The sequence below is a fragment of the Heptranchias perlo genome, chromosome 17 (assembly GCF_035084215.1).
Source record: "Heptranchias perlo isolate sHepPer1 chromosome 17, sHepPer1.hap1, whole genome shotgun sequence".
NCBI classification, from domain to species: Eukaryota; Metazoa; Chordata; class Chondrichthyes; order Hexanchiformes; family Hexanchidae; genus Heptranchias; species Heptranchias perlo.
In genome coordinates, this window is record NC_090341.1 from 11,275,992 (window position 1) to 11,290,688 (window position 14,697).

The 14,697-nt window shown below is 46.4% G+C and overlaps 1 long non-coding RNA gene across 4 annotated transcripts in view; it reads left to right on the forward strand.

The window, feature by feature from the left end:
* Positions 1-14,697, forward strand: part of LOC137334050 (uncharacterized) — a 38,126-nt gene that overhangs the window by 1,383 nt on the left and 22,046 nt on the right. For 3 of the 4 annotated variants that reach the window (XR_010966048.1, XR_010966049.1, XR_010966047.1), the window contains exons 1-2: positions 9,296-9,465; positions 14,363-14,518. This is a non-coding gene — a long non-coding RNA (uncharacterized lncRNA). Of the gene's footprint in view, positions 1-9,295; positions 9,466-14,362; positions 14,519-14,697 lie in introns of those variants that run through there. The other variant, XR_010966050.1, reaches the window with a different exon arrangement.

The window sequence follows — 14,697 nt, forward strand, 5'->3', positions numbered from 1 at the left end:
ATGTCTCCACCCCTCTCTCCATCTACTTCACCCAATGTCTCCACCCCTCTCCATCTACTTCACCCAATGTCTCCACCCCTCTCCATCTACTTCACCCAATGTCTCCACCCCTCTCCATCTACTTCACCCAATGTCTCCACCCCTCTCCATCTACTTCACCCAATGTCTCCACCCCTCTCCATCTACTTCACCCAATGTCTCCACCCCTCTCCATCTACTTCACCCAATGTCTCCACCCCTCTCTCCATCTACTTCACCCAATATCTCCACCTCCCCATCGACTTCACCCAATGTCTCCACCTTCCCCCCCCCCACATCTACTTCACCCAATGTCTCCACCCCCCTCTCCCCCACATCTACTTCACCCAATGTCTCCACCCCCCTCTCCATCTGCTTCACCCAATGTCTCCACCCCTCTCTCCATCGACTTCACCCAATGTCTCCACCCCACTCTCCATCGACTTCACCCAATGTCTCCACCCCACTCTCCATCGACTTCACCCAATGTCTCCACCCCTCTCTCCATCTACTTCACCCAATATCTCCACCTCCCCATCGACTTCACCCAATGTCTCCTCCTTCCCCCCCCCCCCCCCCCACATCTACTTCACCCAATGTCTCCACCCCTCTCTCTCCATCTACTTCACCCAATATCTCCACCTCCCCATCGACTTCACCCAATGTCTCCACCTTCCCCCCCCCCCCCCCCCCACATCTACTTCACCCAATGTCTCCACCCCCCTCTCCATCTGCTTCACCCAATGTCTCCACCCCTCTCTCCATCTGCTTCACCCAATGTCTCCACCCCTCTCTCCATCTACTTCACCCAATGTCTCCACCCCACTCTCCATCTACTTCACCCAATGTCTCCACCCCTCTCTCCATCTACTTCACCCAATATCTCCACCTCCCCATCGACTTCACCCAATATCTCCACCTCCACCTCCCCCCCCCCCCCAATCTACTTGACCCAATATCTCCACCTCTTCCCCCCCCCTCCCCATCTACTTCACCCAATATCTCCACCCCTCTCTCTCCATCTACTTCACCCAATATCTCCACCTCCCCCCCCCCCCCCCCAATCTACTTCACCCAATATCTCCACCTCCCCATCTACTTCACCCAATATCTCCACCCCTCTCTCTCCATCGACTTCACCCAATATCTCCACCTCCCCCCGCCCCCATCTACTTCACCCAATATCTCCACCCCTCTCTCTCTCCATCTACTTCACCCAATATCTCCACCTTCCACCCCCCCCCCCATCTACTTCACCCAATATCTCCACCCCCCCTCTCCATCGACTTCACCCGATATCATCTCCACCCCCCCTCTCCATCGACTTCACCCGATATCATCTCCAGCCCCCCTCTCCATCGACTTCACCCAATGTCTGCACCCCTCTCCATCGACTTCACCCAATGTCTGCACCCCTCTCTCCATCGACTTCACCCAATATCATCTCCACCCCCCTCTCCATCGACTTCACCCAATATCATCTCCACCCCCCTCTCCATCGACTTCACCTAATATCATCTCCACCCCCTCTCTCCATCGACTTCACCCAATATCATCTCCACCCCTCTCTCCATCGACTTCACCCAATATCTCCACCCCCCTCTCCATCGACTTCACCCAATATCTCCACCCCCCTCTCCATCGACTTCACCCAATATCTCCACCCCCCTCTCCATCGACTTCACCCAATATCTCCACCCCCCTCTCCATCGACTTCACCCAATATCATCTCCACCCCGCTCTCCATCGACTTCACCCAATATCATCTCCACCCCTCTCTCCATCGACTTCACCCAATATCATCTCCACCCCTCTCCATCGACATCACCCAATATCTCCACCCCCCTCTCCATCGACTTCACCCAATATCATCTCCACCCCTCTCTCCATCGACTTCACCCAATATCATCTCCACCCCCCTCTCCATCGACTTCACCCAATATCTCCACCCCTCTCCATCTACTTCACCCAATATCATCTCCACCCCTCTCCATCGACTTCACCCAATATCATCTCGACCCCTCTCCATCGACTTCACCCAATATCATCTCCACCCCCCTCTCCATCGACTTCACCCAATATCATCTCCACCCCCCTCTCCATCGACTTCACCCAATATCATCTCCACCCCCCTCTCCATCGATTTCACCCAATATCATCTCCACCCCCCTCTCCGTCGACTTCACCCAATGTCTCCACCCCCCTCTCCGTCGACTTCACCCAATGTCTCCACCCCCCTCTCCGTCGACTTCACCCAATGTCTCCACCCCCCTCTCCGTCGACTTCACCCAATGTCTCCACCCCCCTCTCCGTCGACTTCACCCAATGTCTCCACCCCCCTCTCCGTCGACTTCACCCAATGTCTCCACCCCCCTCTCCGTCGACTTCACCCAATGTCTCCACCCCCCTCTCCGTCGACTTCACCCAATGTCTCCACCCCCCTCTCCGTCGACTTCACCCAATGTCTCCACCCCCCTCTCCGTCGACTTCACCCAATGTCTCCACCCCCCTCTCCGTCGACTTCACCCAATGTCTCCACCCCCCTCTCCGTCGACTTCACCCAATGTCTCCACCCCCCTCTCCGTCGACTTCACCCAATGTCTCCACCCCCCTCTCCGTCGACTTCACCCAATGTCTCCACCCCCCTCTCCGTCGACTTCACCCAATGTCTCCACCCCCCTCTCCGTCGACTTCACCCAATGTCTCCACCCCCCTCTCCGTCGACTTCACCCAATGTCTCCACCCCCCTCTCCGTCGACTTCACCCAATGTCTCCACCCCCCTCTCCGTCGACTTCACCCAATGTCTCCACCCCCCTCTCCGTCGACTTCACCCAATGTCTCCACCCCCCTCTCCGTCGACTTCACCCAATGTCTCCACCCCCCCTCTCCGTCGACTTCACCCAATGTCTCCACCCCCCTCTCCGTCGACTTCACCCAATGTCTCCACCCCCCTCTCCGTCGACTTCACCCAATGTCTCCACCCCCCTCTCCGTCGACTTCACCCAATGTCTCCACCCCCCTCTCCGTCGACTTCACCCAATGTCTCCACCCCCCTCTCCGTCGACTTCACCCAATGTCTCCACCCCCCTCTCCGTCGACTTCACCCAATGTCTCCACCCCCCTCTCCGTCGACTTCACCCAATGTCTCCACCCCCCTCTCCGTCGACTTCACCCAATGTCTCCACCCCCCTCTCCGTCGACTTCACCCAATGTCTCCACCCCCCTCTCCGTCGACTTCACCCAATGTCTCCACCCCCCCTCTCCGTCGACTTCACCCAATGTCTCCACCCCCCTCTCCGTCGACTTCACCCAATGTCTCCACCCCCCTCTCCGTCGACTTCACCCAATGTCTCCACCCCCCCTCTCCGTCGACTTCACCCAATGTCTCCACCCCCCTCTCCGTCGACTTCACCCAATGTCTCCACCCCCCTCTCCGTCGACTTCACCCAATGTCTCCACCCCCCTCTCCGTCGACTTCACCCAATGTCTCCACCCCCCTCTCCGTCGACTTCACCCAATGTCTCCACCCCCCTCTCCGTCGACTTCACCCAATGTCTCCACCCCCCTCTCCGTCGACTTCACCCAATGTCTCCACCCCCCTCTCCGTCGACTTCACCCAATGTCTCCACCCCCCCCTCCGTCGACTTCACCCAATGTCTCCCCCCCCCCCCCCCCCCCCCCCCTCCTTCTACTTCACCCAATATCTCTACCCCTGGGCATGCATGGAAATCTCATTGTGAACCACATCTGATGTGCATAGTTAACGGCTCACGTGTACATTTTCTTATCTGGGGTGTTTCCTTATCTATCTATTTGGGGAAGGTATAGCCTTTTTTTTAAAAAAAGGACTTGAGAGCACATTGATATGGGGCGGCACTCACCTTGATCTAGTCAAAAGCAAAATGCTGCAGATGCTGGAAATCTGAAATAAAACAGAAAATGCTGGCAATACTCAGCAAGCCAGGCAGCTGAGAAAAAGTTAACCTTTCAGGTCGATGACCTTTCATCTGACGAAGGGTCATCGACCTGAAACCTTAACCGTTTGTTTCTCCACAGATGCTGCCTGACTTTGAGTGTTTCCAGCATTTTCTGTGTTTATTACTTCTCGTGATGTTGTGAATAACCATGGTCTTCTGGAGGTTGCATGGAGGAGTCTCCCAAACAGACGCATTAAGTTTATCTTGGAATTAGTCCCATGCTCCTCAAGGATTTAGCATCAATAGCAGTTGGGGAGGGTAGTGCAAAAGTGGACAGAGTATTGGTGGCCCTGATGCTCTTTCCCCTTCCTTCATTTACTGTATCACATGGTACAGATTGAACCCATAAAATTCTCTCTCTGAAGAGAGAGTGCTCCCAACTCAGCCAAGCTGACACCGTAAATAGAAAAGAAAGAACTTGCATTTATATAGCACTTTGCATGACCTTAGGACGTCCCAAAGAGCTTTACAGCCAATGAAGTACTTTTTGAAGTGCAGTCACTGTTGTAATGTTGGAAACACGGCAGCCAATTTGCGCACAGCAAGGTCCCACAAACATCAATAAGATAAATGATCAGGTAATCTGTTTGTGATTTTTGGACGAGGGCTATATATTGGACAGGACATTGGGGAGAACTCCCCTGTTTTTTTTTAATAAAAAAACCCATGGCACGATTTCATTTATTTTTATAGAAACAGCACAAAAGTTAAAAGACACACTGATTTTTACCAAACTTCTTTTAGTTCCAGAATATAAGACGAGATGTGTGCGGCCTTCAATGGGATAGAGGCAGATTATTTTACACTTTATTTCATTATATTTGGCAGACTTCGACTCATGCCTTTACAAACAGTTTTTCATGAAATTGATGTCCATTTAAATTAACTTTGTCTTGCCTCCTAATTATGAAGGCGAAGGCATAGCCAAGCCTGCTGCTTTAATTTTCATGGGGAAAATGAATGGAATAGCAGAATTCAATCCCAAAACGGCAATAAAAAAAAATCCATGAATTCCATATAATAAGCTGAATTTAACTTATTCAGTCACTGTAAAAGAGATACTGGACATAACCAATGTTGCTAACACTTGCGAATCCATGATTGGTTTGCCGACTTTACAACCAGGATCAGAATTGTTGTTCTTCCCTGCACCCTCTCTAAGCTTGTATCTGCTTTTTGTGGCATGATTTGGCACACCAGTGAGTTTGACCAATATATTGTAAAGTGCCAGCATGACTTGTACTCTACTGTTCTGGTTTACATACCCCAGTATTAGAGTCATAGTTATACAGCACGGATAGAGGCCCTTCGGCCCATCGTGTCCGCGCCGGCCATCAAGCCCTGTCTAATCTAATCCCATATTCCAGCATTTGGTCCGTAGCCTTGTTTTTTTAATCCCTTCATCACATTGTGCAGATATCGAAGGGGGGAACCCAGATCTCTAATGAATGGGATTGAATTGGTTATGATACTCATTCTTATGACCAATATGCAAGCATTTTGATTCATCACTGTTTAGTTTCAATTGCCATTTCTCTGCCCAATTGCATTCTTATTCTGGAAATCTTTTGCTCCCAACTCTGTTTCCATTTTGTTATCAGCAGATTTGAGAGTCTTCTATCTAGTTTCAATATCCAAGTCATTTTCTGTATATTTGAAACTATAGGGATCAAAGCACCAACCCCATTAAGATTCCACTCACCAGATAATTGATGGAAAAAGAGGTGGGAAAAATAAAGTAAGGTCTGATTTTCCTCTAAGTGCCCACTGGGTATGCAACAGGTGCAGCATAACAGATTCTAAGTCAGGATGATGTGACTTGAAGGAGAACTTGGAGGTGATGGTGTTCTCATGATCTTGTTGCTCTTGTCCATCTTGGTGGTAGACGTCAAGGGATTGGCAGGTGCTGTCGAAGCAAACTTGGTAAGTTGCTGCGGTGCATACTGTGCATTGTACATACTGCAGCCACAATGCACCGGTGGTGGAGGGGGTGGATATTGAGTCCAGTGATGGAGGCGTTGATCAAGCGGACGGCTCTGTCCTGAATGTTGTCACACTTTTGAGTGTTGCAGCTGCACCCATACAGCCTCTGCCCTGCTCTTATCCTGTTTATCTGCTGGTACAGTTAACCGTCTGGTCAGTGGTGACCCTCAGGATGTTGACTGTGATGCCACTGAAGGTAAGGGGAGGTGGCTGAGCCTTTTCATGTTAGAGATGGTCACTTGCGTGGTGCGAATGTTACCTGTGTAGGGTATGCCTTATTTCCTGTGATTCTTGGAACTGGTGAACAGTCAAGCAAAGAAAGTCGCCCTCACTCTCGCTCAGTAGTTTCGTTAATCAAAAATAATTATTTAATATTCATTTAAGCATTCATGAAACAAAATCAAACGATACATATGGCTTTCCTCTATAAAATCCCATTATACACTTAATAATTTGCAATGTTATTATGTAATGATTTAACAATTCATACACACATCAGGCAGATCATTAATACATATACAACCTTTAAATCAAGGATTTTGCTCATCGGGCCTGAAGGTTGATCAGCTCTTCAGAACTTGAGGTGGTCTTGTGTGACGTTCGATTGCAGTGAAGAGCCTGTTCTTCTGTCTTTTTTATATTGTTTTTTACCAATAGAACGTAGGATTGGGAAGTGTCATTCTTTTTGTCCAATCGCTCCCTGTTGCTATGTCTCAATGATTGACAGTTTAGGCTTTGATCATGTGACTGGAGACCCTTTTTGTAGAAAGGACCATGTGCTCGAACCATGGAACGTAAAAGACCCCTTTACTGTCTCTGTTTATGGCCTTTCATGTTGAGATAGCCCATTTCATTGCTATGCACAGACATTCTTAACGGTCTCGACGTCTCCAATTTTGATTGCTTCAGTGGCTTCAAATCCATTCTTTATACCATTTGACCATGTGCTGTGTGCAATACTATTTGATGTTTTACAAATCCCAGTTCTGCTGAACAGATTACCAGATAGGAATGAGACGCCCCTGCTTCTTTCACATCTATCATTGCTTTCCTGATCGAAGCCTTTGACCTATGTCCTTGTTGCCTTTTCTTACATGACCCCCTGCTGTGTTGAAAAGCTTGTGCTTCCAAAGGCCGATGTGTTTTGAAAGCCTGACAATGCTCTGAGCTCAATATTATCCATCTATCTTATTTATTTAATAATCTAGATATCTATCTGCAGTACAATGTCTTCGATCCCGAAACTCCGACTTCTCCAATGCCATCAACGTCATTGAGGGGAAAAACAGGATTTGCAAGAACACAGTTTACTATAGAACCGGGTTTGTAAGTTTTCAAATGTATTTGATTACAAGGGGCACAGTTAACCCTTTCCTTCAAATGTCTTGTGCTAAAGGGGTTTTGAACCTTGCACCTGTCACTTGTCAATCTAAGACTTAATGTCATCCAATTCCTGCTGTAGGCTGGCATGGCCTGCTTTATTTGAGGCGTTGTCAATGGAACTGGACACTAGAATCGACAGTGAACAGCCCCAGTCCTGATCTTGTGATGGAGGGAAGGTCATTGATAAAGCAGCTGAAGATGGTTGGGCCAAGGATACTGCCCTGAACTCCTGCAACAATGACCTGGAACTGGGATGATAGGCCTCCAACAACCACAGCCACCTTCCTTTTGTGTCAGGTATGACTCCAGATACTGGAGGACTAGCTGATATCAGCTGGAGCTAATCATGGTCTGTGGAGGGGGGAAAAGTAGCCAGAGTTCCTGTTGTGTCATTGTTCAGTGACCTGTTCTGGAAAGTGGATATATTGTGGATATCAGGTGAAGACACTGATAAGCCACGGGCGTGACCAGGATAATCTACTGACTCATTGTCTCAGGTTAGATGTGAAGAATGGCCACTTGGAGGATAACGGTCACTGTGGAACTATACTCCAGCAATGAATCAGCCCAAATGGAGAGAGGAGGCGGGAAAGTTAGAGGAGGCAAAGTAATGTTGGCCCCAGTTTGTGGAGTTTTCATTTGGGTTCAGTTCAAGGAATTTCTTGCATTAAAAGCTCTTGGAGCTGCCGTACTGAGTACTGGGGATAGCTACACTGGAACCGACACGGGTAATCCTGCAAGGTTACACTCCTAGATGAAAGCGTGAGTTGGTGCTCGGGTGTCAACACCATGAGGATTGAACTTGTAACGGGCAATCCCATTTGGCAAGGCTCTACAATGTAAGTGAAGCTGTGCAAAAGTACCCCTTATATTGGCACAAACTGTTGGAATGCAATTTTCACAAGATTATATTTTTATAAATTTAAAATAACAAATATAACATTAAAAGTAAACCTGTTAATCAGCAGGATGACAATGTCCCTTCAAAGATTGTGTTTCTTTTCCTTTTTCTCCTTGTCCCTCCTGTAGATGCTGACTGTCCCTCCCAACTGGGGTACAGTTCCATGGGTAGCAATCACCCCCTGATACCTTGCTCAAGAGGACATAGTACATTTATGACTCTTGGCAGCAAGCAAGGGAAATCCTGACTGAATGTCGTGGCCAATTTTAGCCCCTCCTATGGTTGCCTTGGCTGAGGTGCAGACTGGAGATCAAACCTGGGATGTTCCTCGGCTGCATGGCCCTGAGACGGTGATTTTATCTCTGACCCATTGGGGAAATCCTGCTTCCATATTTTTTTCCACTGCTTTTCCAAAAAGGATTTAAATCCAATGGTACTAATTCCTCTTTAAACAAGGATGTGGCACCGGTAAACAACTCAAATGGGGTTTAACAATATAGTCTATGAATAATTGAAAGCCGTGTTTAACACTCTCAAATCATTGACATTTAATTTTTGATTAAGCAATATAAATAACAAATTTAGTGCTTTAAAAATTATCAGATAACTTAAATCCCTTCATAGCCTCGCCTCTCCCTACCTCTCTAACCTCCTCCAGCCCAACCCCTCCCCCAGCCCCGAACTCTTCATTCCTGGTCTTGTATGCCTCCTCCCCCTGCCATTGGCAGCTGTGCCTTCAGCTGTCTAGGCCCCATGCTCTGGAACTCCCTCCCTAAATCCCTCCACCTCTTCATCTCCGACTTCTCCTTTAAAACCCACCTCTTTGACCAAATATTTGGTCACCGCTCCTAACAGCTCCACCTTTGGCTTGGTGTCCATTTATCTTGGTTATGCCTCTGTGAAGCCCATTGGGACCATTTCCTACTTTAAAGGTGTTTATATAAATGCAAGTTGTTGCTGATGGGACAAAGGGATGGAAAGAGAGCTGCCATGGGCTACAAACTGCACTTTCCCTGCACCCCCACCAGGAACTGCAGCTCTGAACAGCTCCCTTCCATAGAACGTCTTTCCACCTCCTACCCCAAAAGAAAGGGACAGAGAATGAAGCAGAAGAGGACAGAGACAAAAAGGAGTAACTGAGAGATCAAAGCATAACGAGAGAGGTAGAGGCACAAACACCAACACGAAGACAACAGAGGCAGGTAAGAAAAAAATATGGTCCTTCCAGCTCTAATCCCAGTTGCCGCCATTTTCCTAGGGCCATTAAGGCAGAAGCAAGCAGGAGCCTCATTACAGTATACAAATTGGGGTCCCATGACCTTACATAGTGAACCAGTTTTTTTTTTATAACCATCCAGTAGCTTCATGGTCATTTTATTTTTTCTGATGCCAGCTTTTATTTCTAGATTATTTTTAAACTGAATTCAAATTCTCAAAGTACTATATTTTCCCTGTTTGAATTATTTGAGTGTTTGGGTGTCATGGTACTAAACTCTCCAATTCTAAACTCCCCTCTCCCCATCTTCAAATTAATCCTCAAAGCCAGAAATAGCCAAGCTTTTTGTTTTTCTGAGAGCCACTTAACAACTTACATTTAAATAGCGCCTTTAACATAGTACAACTTCCCAAAGCATTTTACAGGAGCGATTATCAAACAAAATTTGACATCGAACCATCATAAGGAGATATTGGGACAGGTGACAAAGCTTGGACAAAGAGGTAGATTTTAAGGAGCATCTTAAAGGAGGAGAGAGGGGTAGAGAGGCAGGAGAGGTTTAGGAAGGGAATTCCAGAGCTTAGGGCAGATGCAGCTGTAGGCACGGCTGCCAATGGTGGAGCGATTAAAATCGTGGATGCACAAGAGGCCAGAATTGGAGGAACGCAGGGAGCCTTGATGGCCACGTAAAGTTGAAATTAATGTTCCCATTAATTTCTGGATACGAGTGTGTTTTAGTGTTCTAATTTAGGGTTTATTCACTAATAAAACAACAGTGCTAGGATCAGCCCTTTCCAATCCTCCAGGGCTACAAAATTCATACATAGCAGTTTGAGAATTTGAATTCAGTTTATATAAAAAAAATTACCAGCTTTTATTTTCAGATTTTAAAATGAATCAATTTTTTTTAAAAGTGACCATGAAGCCATCATTGTCCAAAAATCAAAACTGGTTCACGAATGTCCTTTAGGGAAGGAAACCTGCCGTCCTTACCCGGTCTGACCTAGATGTGACTCCAGCCCTACACCTATGTGACTCTTAACTGCCCTCTGAAGTGGCCTAGCAAGCCCCTGTTATATCAAAGTCATGATGTGGAGATGCCGGTGATGGACTGGGGTTGACAATTGTAAACAATTTTACAACACCAAGTTATAGTCCAGCAATTTTATTTTAAATTCACAAGCTTTCGGAGACTTCCTCCTTCCTCAGGTAAAAGTCAGGGTAACTAGGAATGTGCAATAAATGCCGGCCTTGCCAGTGACGTCCACATCCCAAGAATGGAAAAGAAAAACCACCAAGAAATATGAGCGCAAATAGGGATAAACTGCCTTGGCTTCACGGGCTGTATTTTCCAGAGTACACAAGTCTCGTGTGATTCAATTTGCTCCAAACCTCTCTTTAACCACCGTCCCACCACCCCCCCCCCCAAACAACCTTTAGCTCCCCTAATTCTTCTAACTCCTGCTCAGTAACCGCCCTCCCATTTGTGAATAGCCTTGGGGTATTTTGCTAAGTGAAAGCTGTTTACACACAGTATGGCAAAAAATAATTGAAGGGAAAATGCAAGCAATTGATTTCTTTCTCGCAATCATCTTTTATTTAAGTTGCAATTTTTTTTTCCACTGGAGAAAAGTAGTAATCATGAAAATTCAAGCAAAATAGTAAATTTATATGCATCCTCCTTAATTACAACATAAAAAATATCCCCAATTTACAGAAAAATGGAACTCTTATCAGCCACTAGAGGGAGCATTTATTCACAGTCACCAAGGATCTCTCGGAGCAGGCACACTGTGTTGTGCTGCAGTGTTAGATTTCTTCCAGGTCTTGTGTATCTTTACATTAATTAGGAGGCGAGAAAAGGAAAGTACAATAACAGCGTGTATTTTAATACAATTTAATATTCAGCAGGCAGTGCGTGTTCTGGTCCCAATTTCCTCCTCCATAGCCCCACCCACCTCCACGTCAGTTATGAGCCATTGAGTCCTCAGCAAATGTAATTGAAAATTAAAGATTCTGTTTACAAACAAATCTTTACCTTGAGATCTCAATGCTTTTTAAAGCATTAAATCCTTCAGGCCTTTTAATTTTGGAAGAAGCTGCCCATGATAGTAGCTCTGTAATGCCAGCTATCTGCACCAGGTGGTGGTAGAGAGCTATGAAATTAGAGCACTATCTTCTGATGTCGGTCAATATTGCAACATTTTACCTTATTCCATGGGCCATAGCTTTTATAAAGCTATTTCTGTAGGACTCTACCTGGTAAAACATACAAGAAATTATGGGAAACCATTACACACTTAAAGAAGTACAAGATTACTATGTTTCACTTTAACTACTGGCTAAAGCCGTGTTAGCGAGATTGGTGTAATCCATCGTACAAGCTACTCTGAGTTAGACAGAGAATTCAGGTTCCTCCCAACCGTTCCCATTGCCTGGAATTGGTGCATTCTTGGCAAGTGGCCAGAAGGCAAAGATTTCACTGTCGGACAAGGCTGCTCGGCGACGCCTTGATGTCTGTTTGCAAGTCTGTGATTCCCAGCAGATTCTGGATCTCTTCCCAAGACCCTGATTGAGCTCAGCATCTGAGAACAGACAAGTTCTCTAGGGCTGTACTCGATGGTTCTTACAGCAAGAAATGAGTACATGTAAGATTCCTTCCAAGGTATTTTTAACATTGGCCAGGAATTTCCTCAGAGCTGTTCCCACTCTACTGCCGTAACTTCGCCGGAAGTGTGACGTAAAGCCTAGATACGGGGAGTGGGAGTGGGAGCAACTCAGAGGAAACTCCAGACCATTGTGTTTAACTCAGTGACAGGTGAGTAACAATTCAACATTTTATTTGTTTAAAGTAGCACAAGATTACACTTGTCTGGTCTGAGAACACTCTGCATTCAGCAATGAATTCTGTACTGTGTTTGGGAATCCTAAACATGTTTCAGCAATATGTTATATTGAAAACTCAAAGACCTTAAAAGGATTCAGGTTATGGAATGAAACCTTTTTCAGGAACATTTTATCAGTTCTTAAATATCCTCTTGCATGGTAACACCTTCCACTCTATAAACAGCTGTTCCTGATACTGTGGTCACCTTTACATAAATGTCTGCTTTTATTTTCTAAGAGAAATGCTTCCTATCTGTTCTAACATAAAACAACGGGTGGAAAAAGCACCCCCCCCCCCCCATGACTATAAATGGTTGGAAAATTTTCACAACAGCATAAAAATGTACGTATGTATATAAAACATTATCAACAGAACGCAGGTGGGTCCCACCTCAAAACACTCAGATGCTAACCGACTGTAACTTTCCAGCACAGTGTTTTTTTTTTAAATTTCAGATTGCCAGCATTTGCTGCGCTGTTTCTCCAATCTCTACTCGCTTCACTTGCCCTTTCTGTCACGTCACGCGACGCGACCTGCAAGGTTTGAGACGAGCTGTTAATGGTAACACGGCCACTCTGCCATCTACAGACTCACGGCAGCGGAGGGCAGTTCTGAACTTTGCAGTCCCGTGACTGCTTGTACACGCTCGAAAAACAATCTAACTGTTTGTTTAATACGAAAGAACAGTTTTCTTAGGACTGCGTCACAAACTGTAACCCAATCGTGGGGCCTGGGTGATGCTCACAATCGGTGGAAGTTCCACACAAATTGTGTGTCCCCAGAGCTTTCGCTGGGAGATCACAAGTAACCTGCAGTCCGCCATCTGCTATGCCGAGAGCCCCCCTCAATCATCTAAATCAGTGCAGGCTCATCTTGCTGGGATAACAGATTGCCAAGATGAAGTTTATAGCAATCGGTGATATATGATACAAGCTCCAGGGGGTCTTAAATCCACAGTAACATCTTAAAATACAGCAAATGATTTCTGGCATTGGCGGGTCGTTAGATCTACTAAACTCCCCCCGTATATAATTCTCTGGCAGTGGAGTCTAGTGTAGCCACTAAATGACATACATCTGAATACATTGGCAAACAACAAAGAATGAAATGCCCACACAGCTCTCGGCACCTCGGGATAACAGCTGCTGCTCCCTCCCCAGCAACCCCCGGGAGCAATGGCGCTTGACGAGTGACGACACCTGAAAAATGACTGGGATGGTAGAAAAGCCTCTGCAGGATCAGAATACTCCAGACATCAGGCTTGCGTTGCGTGTGCTCCCTGCAGAGTGCTTCAGATACGATTTAGAATTGGACGATTAATCTATCTGACAGGTTATGTCCTTGTTTACAGTTGTGGGCAAGCAGTAACTTGGTGCTCGAACACTCCTGCACTGCTCTGCAGGTTCCCCACCTGGCAAGTTTTCCGTCTTGGCTCTGCCGGTGGCAAGATAATTTGGCTCCACCCGAGCTCGTCCATCCAGAAAGAACCTACAGTCACTCCCATCACACAATATAAAACTGGTTCTTATGTGATTCCAGGCATTTTATCTCCACTGCCCTACCTATAAGCCCATTCCATTTGTCGATCACTCTGTTTGTGAATTAACTTCTTCCCGTCAGGACGTTAAAAGATCAGCAAGCTCAAAGCATCCTAGGGAGGAAATCCGAGCAGCAGGGCACTTATATATCTCTTAGCTCCCTGCGTACACAGCAGCAGCGACCGAGGCTTGGGAGTGAGCCAACCTCATCTTATCAGTGAAGAGAAAATGTGTGGGATGTAAAGAACTGAAGAAAGATGGTCAATAAATTATTTGACAATTGTCAAACCCAGTTTCTAGTGAGTGCAATTCTATAACTCCAAACTGCCTGTAATTCAGTACTGAGAACATAAACAAAAAATCTGGAATGAAATGGCCATTTGGCCCATCTTCCACAGATCATGTACAGTCGACAGGCTCGACACCTAGTTGATCCCTTTGTTCTATTTTGTCTCCAGGTACAATGTAAACCTCTCGGTCAACTGCTGTAGACCTCAGACAAAAGTCTGGTCTCATCCTAAAAGGTAAAATATACAGAAGCAAGTGAACAGGAGACACAATGGGCCACGTCTGGCATCTTGCATCAGGGAAATCAGGAACTGCTCAAGTAGAAGGTGAAGCACTCTAAATATATTGTGCAGAAGTAGACACACTTGGTAGAATAGCTATATATAGATACATTAAACTAATTGTAGTACTTGTAGGGGTTAATAAGAGTTTTTGAGTCCTGAGATAAGCGGGAATCAGCTGTGGGAAGATGTAAGAATGGAATTTAAATGAGAAGGAATGGTAC